Below are 21,344 nucleotides of genomic sequence, written 5' to 3'. Positions count from 1 at the left end.
CTTTTTGATTGTTGAAAGGCAGAAACAGAGAGAAAGAAATGACCTAAAAAAGACAGACGAGCTGCACAATGGATAAACAGATCGCACGGGTAGATTATTTACTGCAAGTGTGCAGACGGGTGACTATTTACCATTTGAAACACCCACTCTCTGTGCGGTGTATTAAAGAACAAACTCAGAAGCTCTGCTCCCGTTTGGACCCATAATGACATTCAGCCCCCTAGCAGATCAGATGCACACAACATCCACCTACACAGCACAATACAACATATGTTTGCAAACATGACTTGTGCTGTATTTCAAATGTAGGCCTACTCCATATTTACCTAACTTGAAATCCCTCCCCGAAGCAACATTAAATGTCCATATGAACACAGGCTCCATCTACTGATTTATGCATGCATATCATGCCTGGAGAAATCACCAACCATCACTGAACCTGGAAACAGATCTCATTTCTAATCAGAGTCTATGCTGTTATCCAAAGAGTAATGTGTCATTGAATCTGATTAAGGCCGGTCGATGTATGGATGGAATATATGATTGAAATAGATTAAAGAGATGGGTTTGATTTTTGTAGAGCAAAAATATGTACAGATATACTGATTTTATAAAAAATAACATTTCTTTAAACGTGCTTTGTCGTGCTATCCACAGAACTTTTCTGTTGCATAAAAGGTTCTACATACTATAAAAAAGTAAAAGAGAAGTAGTTAATTGGTTTAATAAAAGCGAACTCTAGTGCGCTTACTCGGTTGGTGTGGTTCTTTTGAGTAATGTGAATGCTGCCACCCGAACTTTGGTGCGGACTAAACAAGCAAACCGAGACCGTTGAAAAGCTGGTTCAGATCTGTCCCGTTCCAAACTAACTCTGGTGCGGTTCGACTGATATGTAAACGCACATTGACCACAGACAACATTACGAACCAAAAACAGGATGAGCAAAATGACCCAAGAAAATAAGTCTAGTTTCTAGACCAAAAATATCAAATTTAAGGGATTTTTTTTGCATAAAACAAGCAAAAAAATCTGCCAATGGGGTAAGCAAAAAAATCTTGAAAATTTTTCTTAAACACTAAATTCAAGAAAAATTCAAGAAACATTTGCTTTTGTTTTATGCACAAAATCACTTAAATTTGATATTTTTGGTCTAAAAACTAGACTTATTTTCTTGGGTCATTTTGCTCATCAAGAAAAAGCATCTTAATTTAAGAATTTGTAGATATTTTTACTGAAAACAAAACAAAAATACTAAGAATTTTTTTTCTTGAAAATCATTTTTATGCAGTGTGATATCAAAAGACGCATTCCTGATTGCAAAAAAAGATTTTCAAGAAAAAAAATTCTTAGTATTTTTGTCTTGTTTTCAGTAGAAATATCAAAAAATTCTTAAATTAAGATGCTTTTTCTTGATGAGCAAAACGACCCAAGAAAATAAGTCTAGTTCTTAGACCAAAAATATTAAATTTAAGTGATTTTGTGCATAAAACGAGCAAATAAATCTGCCAATGGGGTAAGCAAATTTTTCTTGAATTTAGTGTTTAAGAAAAATGTTCAAGATTTTTTTGCTTACCCCATTGGCAGATTTCTTTGCTTGTTTTATGCACAAAATCACTTAAATTTGATATTTTTGGTCTTAATCTAGACTTACTTTCTTAGGTCGTTTTGCTCATCAAGAAAAAGCATCTTAATTTAAGAATTTTTGGAAATTTTTACTGAAAACTAATATTTTTTTCTTGAAAATAATTTTTTTGCAGTGTGATATCAAAAGACGCATTCCTGATTTTACACTGCAAAAAAAAGATTTTCAAGAAAAAAAAATCTTAGTATTTTTGTCTTGTTTTCAGTAAAAATATCTACAAATTCTTAAATTAAAATGCTTTTTCTTGATGAGCAAAATGACCCAAGAAAATAAGTCTAGTTTTTGGACCAAAAATATTAAATTTAAGTGATTTTGTGCATAAAACGAGCATTAGGATCTGCCAATGGGGGAAGCAAATTTTTTTTAATTTAGTGTTTAAGAAAAATGTTCAAGATTTTTTGCTTACCCCATTGGCAGATTTCTTTGCTTGTTTTATGCACAAAATCACTTTAATTTGATATTTTTGGTCTAAAAACTAGACTTACTTTCTTAGGTCGTTTTGCTCATCAAGAACAAGCATCTTAATTTAAGAATTTTTTGATATTTTACTGAAAACTAAGATTTTTTTTTGAAAATCATTTTTTGCAGTGTAACATTTAGTCCATTGAGCATATCAGTGGCGGCTGGTGACTTCTTTTTTTGAAGCACATGATGCGAAGTTCGTCACAACATGTACTGCATGTAGCTTGTCATGTGCATGCATTTAAGGAACGTGAGCGTCTCTTTTATCATAAACGGTTTTGACGCGTCTGCAGCAGGCATTTATTTTGACAAAACATGTGATGCACTAAGGATCTCTCCACACGCATGACACATATTTTGGAAAATGGAACCACACACGTGACAATCCGAACACTTGAATTAGCGCATCCTCGGAAGAGCAGTCACGAGAGCATATAACTGTAGCTCTTATCTGTAAATAATACTGCCATATAAAAACACACAAAATGGACATTTTACTCCAGCATGCAGCATTGTTGTTGATGATACAGACGTCTTTCGCATAAAATTCATCATCAAAGCCTACCAATCGGTTATCCTCATGCATTAAGGTTCATTATCTTTAGGTTTGCTGATAAAATGCTAGTGTGAACGCCAAGAGAACCAGGACTTAATACATTTTTTCTTTTTCGGTCCATACCAAAAGAACAAAATAAACCGGACTACAAGTACGAACACTTTAATTGAACGATTCTTTCAGGGGCCAAAAATGGTTCTTTGCTTCTATGGCCCTGCAATGTTATCAGTATTCCTATTTAACATCATTTTTCTATAGTTTTCATGCTGAGCCTCAGCACCCAGCAGCATTGATAAAGAAAAATGTTCTCAATTAAGAATAAAATGTAGAAGCTGTGTGGTGAGAGGACGCACGTCCCAGCATGCTCTCGGATACCACACAAACTAATAATATTCATGAGGGAGAGAATGTATCATTACAGAACCTGCCCTGACACGACCTGTTCACTACCAATCCTACAGTGACAAATTCATCGGCCATGCAAAATCTGATTCCCTCTTTTATGATTTACTGACAATTTTTGTCATACAAACAGATTTTTTCTATAAGCTTTCTATATTCTCATATAGCTGTGCTATTTTGAGACACCATGAATATGAACTATAAAAATGTATTTAAAAAAATATTTAGGTACCACTTGTAGTAAACTTGTGTTTTAATACAATACAATTTTATAAAATTTATAAAAAGTGTTACCAAAAAAATTTTTTTTTAAAGACAGAGAAATACATTTTTTCAGAAACACTTAATTTTAAAAGCTAATGTTTTAGACAGAGATATATTTTTGCTGTGGTCAGTAACTCACAAGTGCACTGTAAAAAATCCAATTAATGAAATGTTGGAAGGGCAAAAATATATAAGTTAAACCAACTTTCTTGTTTGGGCTTAGTTGAGTAGGGTCCGTGTATCATCCGATCATTTAATTATTACATTCAATGTGGCAAACGAAAATAGAAATAAACTGTCCATAATTCGTTTATTTGTTTTTCTGTATGCAACAAAAAACAACGAAACCTTCAATGAATTCCCATTTTCAGCTTAAAACGAGAAATCAAATAAACAAAAAAACAAAAACGAAATAACGATTCCAAATTTCCTTTTTCTTGTCTTTATTCATTTTAATACTCTGGCGTGTGCACGTGTGCGCATGCGCAATGTACTGTGGATAACATTCCGTGACCTATCGAATTCTGTGGCTAGAGGTCGCTGTTTAGTAATTATTCACGCGAGATCGCGCCTGGCGCCCGCGCATAATAGGCTTGTTTGAGATGCAGCTTGCCTCGCCTGAAATATAGGCGAGAGTAGCCGGCTGCAGTGAGGGGAGGAGTAAAAAAAGTGTAGGCAAGCAGGACGCTCCTTGAATCTCGCAGTGTTGTTGACTGCAAACGTCAGCAATGGAAGAGATCGCGTTCGCGTATTTTATCGCGGATTAAATAGATGCAACTGAAAAACCAACAAATGCATTTACATTAAGATGTTTATAAGGAGAATCAACAAAGCTGAACTGTTCATTATTGGAAAAGGCTTCTTAGTAAATGTTAGGATGTAATCTAAGTCTAGACCTAATACAAATTCGTTTCTGTGTGAAATATAAACAGCACACTGTACAAATAATACAACACCAATATAAAAGTTTAAAGGAATTTATTAATAATATAAATGTCATAAGTCAAGAACAAGTTGAATAAATATAAAAACTACTGCAGGAAGTGGAGTTTTTAGAATTAAAAAGTCATCAGCTGACATTCCCGGGCAAATCAGCATTAAGCTATGTCGTCAGCAAGTCTTTTCCCATCGTGCTTTTCGTCAACGCAGTCGGTGGAGAGCAACTGCGCTCGGCTGTAGAATCCGACGAGCCCGCCTCTCCATCGCGAGAGTTATTTTGTACACGTCAGCGTGACATCAGAGCAAGTCGGACGTAAGTAGGACACTTTTCTAACCGGAATGCATCTTGCGCTGATCACCGGTGATCGATTCTGCGCAGAATTTGCTCATCTCAAACAAGCCTATTATCGTGAGCGCGGCAGGGGAGTTTCGCGATGACGTCATGTTACCTTGTGCTCTATGAATGAAGCAGTCAGACTTTGTGAGAAGCGAACGCGCCGATTAAAATGAAGCAAAATAAGTTCTTACCTAAAAGACAATAACATCACAAATGTTTTTCTGTTTGTTTAAAATTCCAAATGTTTTTTACTTGGGACTGTTGCTGTTTGTTACATATATACAGTATAAAGGCTACTATACGTGTATAAATGTATATTACTTATTTCAAGTGTATTATTCACTCTGGTGATTGATTGAGGATTTTGACCTGATGTTAACAGTAGCACACATACAGCACAGTAACAACAGGTTACCTAAAATCTGTGACCCCTCTGTTCCATTAAGAACTGCAATAATGTTACCCAAATTCACTTTGGGGAGGTCTAATCACACAATCTGACAGACAGTAAAAACTAAAAAGTTTTTTTTTAGATGTTATGTTCCCATATAACTAAAAATTGAAAGGATTACAATAAATTTTTCTGCAGGAAGATTTTCCTGCTTACTATGAGTATTTCTAGAATAGATTTAATTTTAATATCACAAGAAAAATGACAGACAATGCAGTATAGGTTGAATGGGAGACATGTACACACCAGTACAAAGCATCACTAAATAACTGTATAATACTAATTCACATGCTAGAACAACACTAAATAATCATTATAATCAGTGATAATACTATATCACTATAAAATCTGCAGGACTAAGATGGTGACAGATTAAAAGGGTGGAGGTGAAAGTTAACAGTTTAAATGCATTCTGAGCAAAGAAACACATTCACATTCTCAACACAGTCCTGATTGAACCATTTTCACATTCAATCTGTAAAAAAAGTAACGGAAAGCCACAACATTTATGTTATTCCATTTCTCTTGATACCACATATTAATGTACTTAATTGGTAGTAATTGGTTGCAATTGGTAAAAACGTGCAGATTATTAAAAGCCTTATATTGTATAAAATGCTTGATGTATGGTTTATATTGTTTTTATGGAAATTTGTGGTGACACATCTCTGACAGATCATCTAGAAACACAGATGTCCATACCAGAAAAAACATTTCTCATAGAATGTACATATCAGATGTTTGATCAGATGCATTTAGATACTCTTTCATTCATAACAGTTTAATATAACATTTATGTTTTCTATTTTAAACACTTTTTTAAAAGACTTGTGTAATGTGTTCCCTATTAAATATTTTGATAACAACAAGTGAGGGAAACGAGAATTCATTAGCATTTATAACCTAAATTAAGAAAATCCGTAAAGAAAACCAAAGATTAATACCTGTATCTTCAATGTGAAGGCTATCTCTATCCTGTACTTTTCTAATTCATCTTCACTTGAAGGGAATTGAATTAGATCAACTGTCTCATCCCAAAGTACCTTTAAAATATTGAAATCTATCTCTGTCCGTCCATCCATCCACCCACCCACCTGTCATCGTAACCTGTACTCATTTTAATTAGGTTTCATGAACTTTATGTTCTTAGTAAGATTTACCTAATGTGAGTCCTGGCTATAACCTGTCTGTCTGTCTGTCTGTCTGTCTGTCTGTCTGTCTGTCTGTCTGTCTGTCTGTCTATCTATCTATCTATCTATCTATCCTGCTGGGTTGTTTTTAACCCAATGCTGGGTAAATATTGGACATAACACATGCTGGGTTATAAATAAGCCCATGACGGGTTGTTGTTAACTCCATGAGTTGAAACAACACAAAATTACATTGAAACAACTCAGCATAGGTTTATGTAATAACCCAACATGTGTTCTGTCCAATATTTACCCAGCATTGGGTTAAAAATAAACCAGCAGAATTTAGAATGTATAGGGATGGGCAGTATTTTTTAAAATAAAAAATAGTATTTTGTATTTGTATTTGATAGGGTTGATGAAAATGCCTTCTTATTTTGTATCAAAATACTTTAGTGTTTTGTATTTTTGTATTTCTAAAATACTGTGTAAGAGTAAGAAGTCTACATGATGACATCATAGAAATGTGGCCTGTTTTTTTCCGGTTAAATTCTATTTGACATTAAAGTTAATATTCTTACTATATTATTAATGAGTATGTGTCATCTATACTTTTATGTCTCTTAATAGATTCAGTGGTTGGAGTTTGGTTAATACTCCTTGACAACTTCAGTTGCTACGTTAAAATCTAAACATATTGATAATTTAATAATTGTTGAAATTAAAAAAAGTTTGTTTTCAACTGCTTAATAGGTGTCCAATGATTTGACAGACAAATAATTGATTGCCGAGTATTGTACACCTAGTTGAAGTAGCTGTTTTTGATATTTTGGTTTGCATACCATTGCATGAATGACTGCCTGAAACACAATATATTATTATATTTTTGATAACAATCAAATGATTAATTATTTAGAAACTAGTTATGAATACAGGTGCCATCCGTTGTCTTCATCTATCTATCTATCTATCTATCTATCTATCTATCTATCTATCTATCTATCTATCTATCTATCTATCTATCTATCTATCTATCTATCTATCTATCTATCTGTCTGTCACAGATTTCGGTAACTGGTTGTTACTGTGCAACAGATTGTGTGAACAGTATGTGTGCTACTGTTAACATCAGGTCAAAATCCTCAATCAATCACCAGAGTAAATAATACACTTGAAATAAGTAATATACATTTATACACGTATAGTAGCCTATATACTGTATATATGTAACAAACAGCAACAGTCCCAAGTAAAAAACATTTGGAATTTTAAACAAACAGAAAAACATTTGTGATGTTATTGTCTTTTAGGTAAGAACCTATTTTGCTTCATTTTAATCGGCGCGTTCGCTTCTCACAAAGTCTGACTGCTTCATTCATAGAGCACAAGGTAACATGACGTCATCGCGAAACTCCCCTGCCGCGCTCACGATAAAATATGCACGGGCGCCAGGCGCGATCTTGCGTGAATAATTACTAAACAGCGACCTCTAGCCACAGAATTCGATAGGTCACGGAATGTTAGCCACAGTACATTGCGCATGCGCACACGTGCACACGCCAGAGTATTAAAATGAATAAAGACAAGAAAAAGAAGATTTGGAATCGTTATTTCGTTTTTGTTTTTTTGTTTATTTGATTTCTCGTTTTAAGCTGAAAATGGGAATTCATTGAAGGTTTCGTTGTTTTTTGTTGCATACAGAAAAACAAATAAACGAATTATGGACAGTTTATTTCTTTTTTCGTTTGCCACATTTAATGTAATAATTAAATGATCGGATGATACACGGACCGAGTAGACATATTATTTTAAGTCTAGATAAATCTGTGTTTAAAACATTAAGTGAATGGTTATTTCCAAATTCAGTCAACATTCAGAATGGCTATGTTGACTGAACTAATTAAGACAAATCTGGTCAATATGTGGACTTATGACAGCTATGTTTCCTGACAACAAAATGCTCACAATATTACTGTTATTTGGTAACAAAATGTAATTTTAAGAGTTGTTCAGGCGTGAATGTATGTGCTTTAAGTTTAAATATGTGGTCGGTTAATATAGATAGCGTCTATTTAAAAATGTGCTCGGACACTTTCGGACGGAGAAGAGCTCCAGATGAGCTCCAGAAAATCACAGACACTTAAGCGCTCACACCCCGCCCAGCGCAGCCTCGCCTCGGCAAGCCCATCAGAAACCGACTGCTGGCTCTGATATCTCTGTGGCGTTTAAACATGCGATTTAATTCATTTTAATTTCTTATACTTAATAATAAAAGGTTTACCGGTATGTTTTAAATCATATTTTAGGATTGCACTTAAATGATATCGCTGTTGAATGATATTTCATATCTTTCACATTTGTTATAACTGGGCTGCGTACTGCCTGCGATTTTGAACTTCAGAGCTGAAGGTGCGAGTGGAGAAATAGTCCCAATATCATAACAATCTTAAAACTTCTAAATATACCCGTGTGTGTACCCGTGTGTGTACCCGTGTGCGCGCGCGCGTGCATGTATGCGCGTGCGTCTGTGTATTTTGAATTTAAAATGTTTTAACTCGGAAGGATCTGGATCACAGGTCATTTCATCTGAGATCAGTCCGCACGCAACAGCTGGAATCACTCACTGATTCACACAAGGGAGGACACAAGTCAGCCGTTTCCTCAAGTTCACGTCAGGTAAGTGTTTGTAATTAAATGTTAATTTTAGAATATATTAATTGGCAAAGACGCAAATACTCGACGTTTTTGTAATTATATTTTTGTAAAGATACATTAGAAGTGTGTTATGTTACGTGACCGAAGTAAAGTGGAGCTATTTTAGTTAAGATAAAAAGCCTGGATATAGGGTTGGTTTACCGGACAGAGTTTAGAACTCGGTCTTTATTATAATTCGGACATTTTTACAAACAAACCTTATATAATACAATACTGGCGTGCATTTTGAGACAAAACAATAGCACTCATATGTTAAGAGATGTCAGTAAGTTATTTTAGTCAGTGAAAAGCCCTGTCCGAGAAAACCGCCCAATAGTGTTTAATTATGTGTGATGTCTGAGGGAAATTTGGCCTAACATTAACGTTATTTAGGGAATAAAGTCTTTCACCGTCAAACTTTATTAAACATGTTATTTATGTATGTGTGTGTGTTTATATTCCTCTGTTTATCAAACCAGAGCGGAGATGATGTGAGGGGCAGACCAGAAGGATACATAGCGAGACAGTCTCCGCTTGGACTGGCTGAGGAAAGTCTCCTTAATGGCCCTGGAGATGTTCTGACTGACTTTGGAGGCTTTTTGGACTGTTTTAGGCCCTCTATTTAAAGAAGACTTAATTCTGTATGTTCAGTCTGTATGATAAGTGTAAGTGAATAAAAAGCTTTTGTTTTTATGTGACTGAAGTTAATTATTTTGTTTACAACACCAGCATAAATTATTTGATAAATAATTTAAAAATGTTATTAAAAAAATCCCAAATAATAAATATGAATTGAAGTAACACATAAAACATTGAGTGAATACTTAAATTTTAATTGACAGAGTCTTTGCTGTAAGTTTTTAAAGATTCAACTGATTAAAAAATTTTAGTTGAATGAACTATAAAGCTAATTGAGCCGACATACTTTTTTATATTTGAGTCAAATTTGGGCCAACTAAAAAACATCAATCCAGGTAACACTTTGGAGACAGAAATTGAGTGAACGTAAAATTTCTGTGGAACTAGTTACTAAAAAATAATTCATTGAGCCAACAATTTATTTTTTACAGTGTGTGGTCTATCGATACCAGGTGGAATATTGAACAAATGTAAAACAACTTCATTATAATTTCACTTTTAACATAAGTAGCGCATTGTTCATTTTGACCCTGTCCCCTGGGACAAAAGTAACACAACAGAACGAGATAGATTTTTGCAAAAAATAATTAAATTATATTTTCATTTAAAATTTCAGTTTCATTAAATGTTTCAAACGCAACCCTACAGTACAAACTTGAATTGTTGAGAATAAAATAATTTTTTAACAGTATGAACACTATAAAATTAAATTAAATCAAATTAGAATATAGATTCTGAACAGAATGCAACAGTATTAGAGGCGGGCAAACGTAACAAGTGTTACTTTCAACCTGACAGGAACTTCTGACATTTAAAACTAATTTATTAAAGCAATAAACCCCAAGAAGCAGTGGGTTACCAGTGCATTTTATAACAGCTAAGGGGCGTTGTTAAGGGCGATTTATAGTCGTGGGTAGGTGCTACGCCGTAGCTACGGCGTAGGCTATCCGTAGCCTGTGCGTAGCTCTGCGTAGCCTCACGCGCACCTCACAAAATTCCTAACAGCGCGTCGGCTCTACGCGGACCGCAAGCTCTGTGATTGGTCCACCAGAACCCCTCCCGTCAGGTAAAAAAACTGCGTCATAGGTATTTCCGTTTGAGACGGTGAAAACAAAGATGAGCCAAGTTGAGGAGTGATTTAACTCAAACTGCAACATAAGTCGCTGTTTATTTACTTCCATCATTGCTGGTCTTCTCAAATTATACACAAGTTGTTGCTATTTCTTCTTCGTTTGTGGGTTAACTTGCTTAGCTTCTTCTTCTCTGACGACTTCTGCTGCTACTGTGGTTACACGCGTGATTACTGCCAACCAGCGGTTTCGCGTGTGTTTGCACGTCGACGCGGACGGCGACGCACAAGTATAAATGAAAACCGACGCGGAACCTACGCCGTCGCTGCTACACCGTAGGACCTACGCACGACTATAAATCGCCCTTTAGGCACGACGCGAAGCGGAGTGCCATAAACCCCCTTTGCTGTTATAAAATGCACTGTAACCCCACTGCTTCGAGGGGGTTTATTGCATTTATAAAACGATTACTTCATATGCATAACGTTAGAGGGATTTTATAAAATAAAACACAAATAAGTTGTAATTATATTAGTAAAAATATTACTCTTCCGCCAAACAAAGTAGTTCCTCAGAATCAAGTGTGACTGAAACAGAGCGCAGTTTACAACCAACAGAGATGCAGCAAAGACACAATGAAAATATGATTTAAGACTGTGGTGTTTATTTTATAAATCAACATTCATCTAATTTATACATTAACATTTATATCGTGCAACTGACCATCCGCTTTCAAACAAAAAAAACATTTCCTCCTACCTTCATTTGTTCTCTTATCACCTCTCAAATGTTTTAGCTAAAAGCGGAGATAATTCCATATTTGTGAAGAACTTTAGTAAGAGATCAGATTCAAAGCCATCAAAACTTACACGCTGTGTTTTCAGTGTTGAGTGAATGCGTCAGTGTTTAAGTTGGGTAAGATCGCCACCCAGTGGATAATAGCGGACGTATGAACTTGACTTATAAACTCCTCAGACAACGTTTTCTCTGTATCGACGAGATGACTCAACAATATTTATTGACAGTTATCTGGATATCGCCATTAATTGTGCAATTGTAGACAAATTAAAAATATGATTAAAGACACTGTTGTTTATTTTCATAAATCAGTAGGCAGCAACAGTGGCGCAGTGATACTTATGTAATGTGGTCTGAACCGTGAGGTTACCGGTGTATTTTATCACGGCTTAGAACGTGTTTCAACCAATCAGAATGAAGAACCAGAACTGCCCGTTTTATAATTTATTTTATAAAACGGGCAGTTCTGGTTCTTCATTCTGATTGCTTCGCGTCGTGCCTAACAACGCCCCTTACAGGTAGCTGTTATAAAATGCACTGGTAACCCACTGCACTAAATAAACCTGTAGATTGATCAGTAAATAAAACTAGAAAGACAATGTGTTATAAGAAGAAAATGACGGCGTTAGGAATTTATTTATCATGGTCAAAAACAACTTTCTGGACCTACATGTGGGGAACAATGACAAATAACGCAATATTTGTCAGCTCTGTCAAGGGTTTCGTGCTAAAGATGCTGTATTTGGAATGTTAATGTAATCAGGGCTCTGAGAAAATCACTTTGTTACTTTCATCTAGGGCTGCATAACGATTAATCGCGATTAATCGTTTGCAGAATAAAAGTTTTTGTTTACATCATATTATGTGTGTGTACTGTGTATCATAATTATGCATAATTAAATACACTTGCATGTAGGTATTTAAGGCGTATTTACATGTGTATATACATTTTTATATTTATATATAATTTATATTATATATAAATATTTAATCTATAAATATTTTTATTCTTAAAATTATACATGCATGTGTGTATATTTATTTATACATAATTATTATACACAGTACACACACATATATGATGTAAACAAAAACTTTTATTCTGCAAACGATTAATCGCGATTAATCGTTATGCAGCCCTACTTTCATCCCACATTACTTTTGCCCGGTTCTCCCTATTAAGTACAAAATTAGTGTGTGAAAATAGATCACTTTAAGTACATTATAGACATGTACTACTTTTTTTACCTGGGATTTAAAAAAGATGTGCGTTTAATGAAGTAAATCAGAACAGTGTTACAGATTTATGATAAATAATCCACAAAAGAAAAGATGAGACAGAAAGAAAAGCAGACATCAGCAGGTGAAACAGACAGGCCATTATTGCATCATCACTACCGATTAGATTTTAAAGTCTGGACATTTTGTGTTAAATCCATCCGCTGTCCATCAGGAGTCTCCACTGCTGGCATCTGTAGTCATCAAAGTTTCATGACTCTATGCACGTATTGTGACAAATCATGAAGTAATATTCCCACCCATAGCATGAAGAATCACTAACAAAGGGAAAAACCTTCGGACTTATCATCTTATAAACCTTCCTTTAATCAGGAGGTAAAAAGTGCAGACTGACTCTGACAGAAACCTCTGGAAAACAGACAGAAGATATTCTCAAAGCACAACCATACTACAACCCACATACAAAGCAGTATCCTGGAAACAGACATTTCCATACCTGTGCCCATCACTGCAAATTTTACAAGATTTTCTCAAGGACAATTTCTATTCATCAATGTTAAGAAAACAAATCAATGCCGTTCTCGTCTGCCAGGTAAGAAAAGTCAAACAGGAGTAAAAAAAGATCCAAAACAAGATAGCAGTCAGAAAGGCAGAGGCAGCTGTTAAACACAAAAGGCTCTATCATACACCCGGAGCAATCCGCAACGCAAGTGTATTTTGCTAGTTTCAATACGAAGCAATTATCATTTTTATGTTTAGCGCCACATTGTTTAAATAGCAAATGCATTTGTGCTCAATTTTGGGCGTTCTGATCTAAAAACAAGGTGTGTTCAGGAACATTGTTGGCGCGTTGCTATTTTGAGGCAACTAGACTACGCCATTGACCAACAAAAACCTGCTCTAAAGTCAATGGCACAATATTGTTTTTGTTATTTAATAAGCTCGTTAGAAATATACGTGCCTATAAACGGGATGGCAATGCGTGTTTACTTATCACACACATGGATGCGCAACAGCACACAAACGTTTTAAAATATGATAAATGAAAGGATTAAAATGTTAAAGATTATTATTGAGTCTCTTGGACATAAATAAGGACCGATTATTAGACGTTAGAAGGCGTAAAGAGCTGCTTCACCTGTAACCTGGTAAGTAATTAAATGTTTTGCTTTAAACAAATGCATCTATTTTTAAATGTTTTTTTCAATGCTACCCCACGGATTCATTATATATGATGACTCTGTACCTGTGGATATGGTAAGACGAGAACCGTTTTTAAGCAATGCTTTTAAAAGAGATTTTTTTGAGATTACACTGATCATGTAGGCTATCCATACATTTGAAACAGCTATTAAAAGCCTGCTAATTTTACTTCCATGACTGAAAGAAAACCACGAAGGCTTTAATAAAAAAAACAATTTCAATACAAATGAAAACAACGCATTTTCTAAATAAATTTGAATGGTCTTCTTCTTATGTTTAGTTTTTCAGTTTACAATTGTTAATTGTTTCAAAGCAGCTTCTCATTAATAGATGTAGGGGAAAACACAGAATAATCGATAGATAATATAAGAAGTAGAATACGGCTAAGGATAAACCATACAAGCGAGCGTAGTAATAATGTAACGTATACAGTAAAGTGCTAAGTTAAGCCAATGTTGGCTGACTCTCCCGGGGATGAAAAACACCCTTAGGAGAAAAACCCAGTGGGAAAACTCATAGGAGGAGAAAAACCCTTGAGAGAGATACATATATATTTACATATATAAACACGATAGGGATATGAAACAGGTAAGCAGATTAAATTTCAGTAAAGCTTTGGCCATTTCTGTGAACATCATATAGTCAATGAATCATGATGGCAACACTACAGGAGCGGTGGCTCATTGGGTAGAAGTTTCACCAGGGGCCAAACACCTCCTGCATCAGCTTATTTCTCTGCTGGATTGCTTGACACAGAAAAGAAAATCTCATTTTCGGTTTAGACTGACAGGCTCTGCTAAATCTGACTTGACCTAAACAAGTTTAGTGTGAAATGAAATGCAAACTGATCCCCTAATAGCTTTTGTTTCCAGTCAAGCACAGACTTTAAAGATCTTTGCACACTGACTCAGAAATTCTCTTCCAAAATTTTTGCACGTTAAAAGAAAAATATGACATATCGTTGTTTATACCACGGGTCTGTTGACTGCTGCATTCTGATTGGCTGAGAAATGTTCTATAGGTGTTGATTATTGTTCTGTAAACCACACACCTAACTTGTTAAATGTCTTAAAAATAGGCACCAAAATAGGTATAAGCGGAATAATTGACTCCGGTCCTTTGAATTATTTTCTTATAATTCAATGGCCCATCGTCAATTATTCCTTACTTAATTACACTTACACACGTAAAAAAAAATCGGATCGGGTTCAATTTTCTGCATTTTCACATCTGTAGAAAGCTTTTTGAGAAGTGTTTTTACAATTTAAAGTACAGTACAAGCAAAATAAATCATTTAAGTAAGGAATAATTGATGACGGGCTATTGAATTATAAGAAAATAATGCACACCCAAGGTGGTAATTCGTGTCGTGCCATTTCACCGGGGGGTGCATTATTTTCAATGTATTTATTCCGCTTATACCACGATTTCCACAAACATTGCTCTGGTGCATATTTTTAAGACATTTGACAGGTTAGGTGTGCGGTTTACAGAAAAATAATTCATACCCGTGGAACATTTCTCAGCCAATCAGAATACAGCATTCAACAGACCCGCTGTATAATTATAAATATTGTATTATGTTTGTTCAATGAATGAAATGTGCACGTATAGCATGACAGATAATGAACTATACTTGAAGCTTTTGAAAAATAAAAAAACACAAAAATTGTACATGGGATCATAACGAAGACGAACTGTATGTTGATAAGTAAAATTCTGGAGGGGTGGCATGTTTTTGTTTTATAATACATGAAAGAATATTGACTTATTTAGAATAAGGTCAATAAAAGCTAAAACTCCAAAACTACAACGAACACCGAAATCCAGAACGGCATCAAATAAGTTGATCAACTTCGCCTTGCAGCACAAAGCACTGTATAACAAACAAAGTGCAGAATACAAACAGATGGAATATAAAGAGAGATGTGGTGATGATTGCTGACCAGTTTTTTAGCTAACTTAACTATAAACAATGCTATAACTTGCTATGTCATTCATCTATTTGTAGTGAATAGTGCTAATGTTATAAAGACTCCATAGTCTTGTATTAATTAATAAACATCAGACTCAGTGTGCAAGGTTTCTGTGCTTGACCGATTTTTAGGATGACGAAAAAAAAATTGGAAAACGAAAAAATGCATACAAACTTTTCAGACTTAAGTGTGGAAAGATCTTAACAGTTTATAGAGTCCTTATCAGGAGCCACGGTCTGAGATATCTGCTGCGCTGGCATGAAGGTCTTATTCATTCTTTAAACTTACTTTCCTGTTTGTCCTCATGCCTTCCAAGACTCCTGGATGGAAGTAAACAACCTTAAATCGTAGCTGGTGAAGCAGTAAATTGAGTTAAAATGTCAAGCTTTCTGACTGATGAAGTAGTGTTGGACAAAGAATCCTAAAATACCCAAATCCGGCCATAATGCATCATTGGCAAACAAACAAAAGTTGGATCAACAGGATACATCTTGATGGCTAGGCTAAACTTATCAGATTCAACTATAAATGGTTGTTACTAGGTCTACATTTGAAATGTTTGTAGATGAAAATATATCAGGAGATGTTTCTAAAACATGCTGGAGCAGCTATTTGTACATTTTATGAAAATATACCCATACAGAAATGACTATTTTCATTCAATGAGTTTCCTCTGGAAGCATTAAGATTAGCATTCTTCGATTTAGTAGTAACACCTAAAGGATGTTTTATGTTCTACAGCATAAATACATTTGTGAAATCCACATACAGTGTTGTAAATATCTAATACATCACCCAGCCCTGCGTGATATAGCAATATTTGTTTGCAAACAGCCTCATAAAATAGGTCATCATTCAGATCTGCTCATTCAACATTGCTCACTTTTTCTCTCTCTCTATCTCTTTTTTCTTTATAATTTTCATCCTTCTGATTTTATTCTCCATTTGCTTCTCTTTTCCCTACTGAAATATTTCTAAACGATCACCTGCATTCATTCTAAACCCACTTTTGAACACAAGAGGTAGTCGAAAACGCATTCAACCGGATTGATTTTGTGCATGTGGTCCATAGACTGTAAAAAATATAGACATAGTGTCTGTGTCACCCATAGGTTTGTGAAGAGCTTTTTTTAAGACCAATAGTTAGCAGGGCCTGCCGTCGCCATCTTGGCATCGCTTCACCTCAAATGGTTAAAGAGGCGAGACGTGGCTGAAGTGAAGTGGCTGGTTGCTGAAACCACGCCCACCTAGCTCGACGGTGGAGACAGCAGTGGCAGTTCACCCATCACTCAAGTGGCCACACCCTTAATTATGCAAAACTTGAGGCTTAACATAATTTAAACTTTTGGTCCCAGCAAATATGAACACAATAACCCATTTAAACATCCACAACCTCACAAAGACTAATGAACATCTGCAAACTCAATATCTCTAAAGCACAGGTGTCATATTAAACTTTTATTTGAATAATGTTTGTTTCCTGCAGGCATACATATAAAAAACAGGCTTGGAATGCGTCAATGTTTTTCTTACAATATCTGTATAGCATCCACTGGGGTTAGATCATTACAACAGAGTTATGTGCTTCATGGACCATTCAGAGAAATAACCCATGGTTGTTTATAGCTGTGAAAGGACAGAGCCACAGCAGGTTCTGTGAGATCACTTCAGTTCAACATCATTTTAAGTGCGGACATATTTGTGCCGTTTCCCCTTTGCATCCTAATATAAATTTTAGCCACAGCTTCTCCTAAGAACTCATTTACATGCAAACACCACAGAAAAGTAACTACAATAACAGGTTTGAAAGAGAACGAGAGAGCAAGAGAGTGAGAGAGAGAAACCACACATGCAACTATGCAAACACTTTCGTTTATTTCCTGGTGGTATCATATACAGTTTGTAAAATTGGCGCTTGCTTGTTTATTATTTTCCATTTTTTATTAAGATAAAAGGTTAACTGCGTCATGTATGCAGACTGTGTGTCATGTTATGTATATGGCCATGTGTGAAGAGATGAGATACACAACTGTCTTATAATCCCTGCACGGCTAACTTCCTGTCCATGACGTTAACCAGAGACTGTGCAGGGACTCGGGAACCATAAACACAGTCAGAGGAGACGAAAGCAAAAAGGGTTTAGAAACAGAGCCAAGCAGAGGAATAAAGAAATTATCTATATGGACACAGGGGACAAAAACGAAATGAGGAGTGGACTGAAAAATAAAGGGAAATGGCTTAGACACAAAAGCACACAGGCCTGTGCATATGAGATGGTCTGGTTAAAAGGAAACTATGAGAATTATGGGATTAAAGTGGACATTAATTAACATTGTTTTAGTCGGCTGGTATGAACAGAATGAGAACTAGGTTTTGAATCAACTTCAGTCTATTGTATATTATTAGGCCAGATGAGTTCATTATATATATTTTCTATAGAAAATGACAAATAATATTGATTTCTACAGTGATGCTATTCACCAAGATACTGCAAGATATTTAAATATATAAACAGAAATACAGCAATATGCATATAGCAAATGCATTGATCCGATACATAGGATCCGTATCAGGGCCGATTTTTGCTGGATCAGGTATTGGACTAATAGGACCGATCCAAATCCAATACTGTGTGTTACTCATGGTTGTTAGCCTACTGTCAAGCTATTAAAAAGGAGAAAAAGTATTGTTAAAGCACCATAAATTCCAAGTCTTCTCAATACACTCGATCGCTTAATGTAAAGAACAAACGCATATAAAGATATTTAAGTTCACAGAAACGCTGATGCGGCACTTGCTACTAGATTAAAGCACTGGAGAAGCGGACTGAATGAAATGAGTCATACACACACATTGATGGATGCAATACACTATATGCTGAGCATATAAAATATCTATTCTCTTTGTGTTTTAACGGTTATAAACTTTCCATTGTGAAGCGAGGATTCCCGTGAGAGGATGCTTGAAACGCATTGTTCTGAGCCTGGGATGCGCAGAAACGTAAAGGACAGGATGCTTAAGCACATCATTCCCATCAACAACCAAATGCATGAAGCCTTCTTCACTGTGACAGTTTTGCACAATTACGGGAAAATAGTCAACATTTGAAGTGGATCAAAAAAGCTATGTTGTCCTAAGACAAGAATATATATTGGTTATGGGTTTTAAGACAATTTTTATGAAAAGTATATTGAGCCTATTTATTTGCTCAAACATACCTATCAAATGTCCTCTAAAACACTTCCTTGATTAATACTTTGTTAAGAACACTGACATTCTTGATAGGTTTTTACATTTAAAATTATACTGGATGTAGCAGTAAGCACCCTACATATTAAACTTTCTCTGTCTTGATTTTGTGTGTGCAATTTTAAATTACAGTAGTATCAGATTGGCTGATACTCAGAATTCTGGTATTGGAATTGGAACGTAATGGAAAAAGTTGTATCAGTGCATCCGTATTCCTTAATAGTAAACCTCTGCAACACATGCACTTAAAAAAGTGCTGGGTTTTTAACCCATGATGGGTAAATATACACTCACGTAAAGGATTATTAGGAACACCAAACTCATACTGTGTTTGACCCCCTTTCTGTTCTGCCTTAATTCTACGTGGCATTGATTCAACAAGGTGCTGAAAGCATTCTTTAGAAATGTTGGCCCATATTGATAGGATAGCATCTTGCAGTTGATGGAGATTTGTGGGATTCACATCCAGGGCACGAAGCTCCCGTTCAACCACATCCCAAAGATGCTCTATTGGGTTGAGATCTGGTGACTGTGGGGCCATTTTAGTACAGTGAACTCATTGTCATGTTCAAGAAACCAATTTGAAGTGATTCGAGCTTTGTGACATGGTGCATTATCCTGCTGGAAGTAGCCATCAGAGGATGGGTACATGGTGGTCATAAAGGGATGGACATGGTCAGAAACAATGCTCAGGTAGGCCGTGGCATTTAAACAATGCCCAATTGGCACTAAGAGGCCTAAAGTGTGCCGAGAAAACATCCCCACAATGTTAAACCACCACCACCGCCTGCACAGTGGTAACAAGGCATGATGGATCCATGTTCTCATTCTGTTTATTCCAAATTCTGACTCTACCATCTCAATGTCTCAACAGAAATTGAGACTCATCAGACCAGGCAACATTTTTCTAGTCTTCAACTGTCCAGTTTTGGTGAGCTTGTGCAAATTGTAACCTCTTTTACCTATTTGTAGTGGAGATGAGTGGTACCCGGTAGGGTCTTCTGCTGTTGTAGCCCATCCGCCTCAAGGTTGTGCGTGTTGTGGCTTCACAAATGCTTTGCTGCATACCTCGGTTGTAATGAGTGGTTATTTCAGTCAAAGTTGCCCTTCTATCAGCTTGAATCAGTCGGCCCATTCTCCTCTGACCTCCTCTAGCATCAACAAGGCATTTTCGCCCATAGGTCTGCCGCATACTGGATGTTTTTCCCTTTTCACACCATTCTTTGTAAACCCTAGAAATGGTTGTGTGGAAAATCACAGTAACAGAGCAGATTGTGAAATACTCAGACTGGCCCGTCTGGCACCAACAACCAGGAAACGCTCAAAATTGCTTAAATCACCTTTCTTTTCCATTTTGACATTCAGTTTGGAGTTCAGGAGATTGTCTTGACCAGGACCACACCCCTAAATGCATTGAAGCAACTGCCATGTGATTGGTTGATAAGATAATTGCATTAATGAGAAATTGAACAGGTGTTCCTAATAATCCTTTAGGTGAGTGTATGTATAGTGAAATTTTTTGTTGATAGCAAAGAGACTGGGGAGACTAAGAAACTGATGCTTTCTTTTCCCAGAAAGTTTTAAACTTAAAGCATTATTGTATTGCATATCTTGCATTACTTAGAACAGGGATCTCAAAATGCTGGCCTGTGGACCGTGTGCATCTACTGTCGAAAACATAATAATCCAGCCTGAATAATTTTTTTTATTTAATAAGACTAATATTTGTATGATAATTGATTTAAACTGTTAGGGGACATTCATGTTGTGTCTAAAAACGTGCAATCTGATTTTAATCGCTCATCTGCACCTCGAGGAGTGGCGGGGTTGTTACAGTTTCCAAGAGACACCTCATAGGAGAGAGTGATCAGGAGATGTAATGCAACACAAATTAAACTACAGATGAGAAAAAGAGGCTTAAGCCATCAGGTGTGCACGTTAGAAAAAGAGGAAAGATGAGGAGAAACATGAAAAGATAAATGTATACAGCTATGTCACTCATTTCTCATCTAATATATCATTAGGTAGCTTGCTTTGCAATTACACATAGAGCAGTAAAATATGAATTATTAATATTAAAATACATTTCTGTACAGCCTATGTAACACTGAATATTACTATTTTAAAGTTTATAGGGTCACTTTCACTTACTCATTTTTTTCACATATAACTATAATAACAGATTTATTAAAACTATGAAATAACACAGATGGATCTCTGTAAGTAATTCAAAATAAATCAAAACAGAAACACTACCTGGTATATACATACATGTATGAAATTGAATTTGTTA

At 35.6% G+C, this 21,344-nt stretch overlaps 1 protein-coding gene across 5 annotated transcripts in view; it reads right to left on the bottom strand.

The window, feature by feature from the left end:
* Positions 1-21,344, bottom strand: part of prkg1a (protein kinase cGMP-dependent 1a) — a 143,089-nt gene that overhangs the window by 51,856 nt on the left and 69,889 nt on the right. The gene's annotated exons all lie outside the window — the stretch shown is intronic.

Source organism: Paramisgurnus dabryanus, chromosome 20, assembly GCF_030506205.2.
Source record: "Paramisgurnus dabryanus chromosome 20, PD_genome_1.1, whole genome shotgun sequence".
NCBI lineage: Eukaryota > Metazoa > Chordata > Actinopteri > Cypriniformes > Cobitidae > Paramisgurnus > Paramisgurnus dabryanus.
Note: the sequence above shows the minus strand (reverse complement) of the source record. Positions and strands in the feature narration are given on the sequence as shown.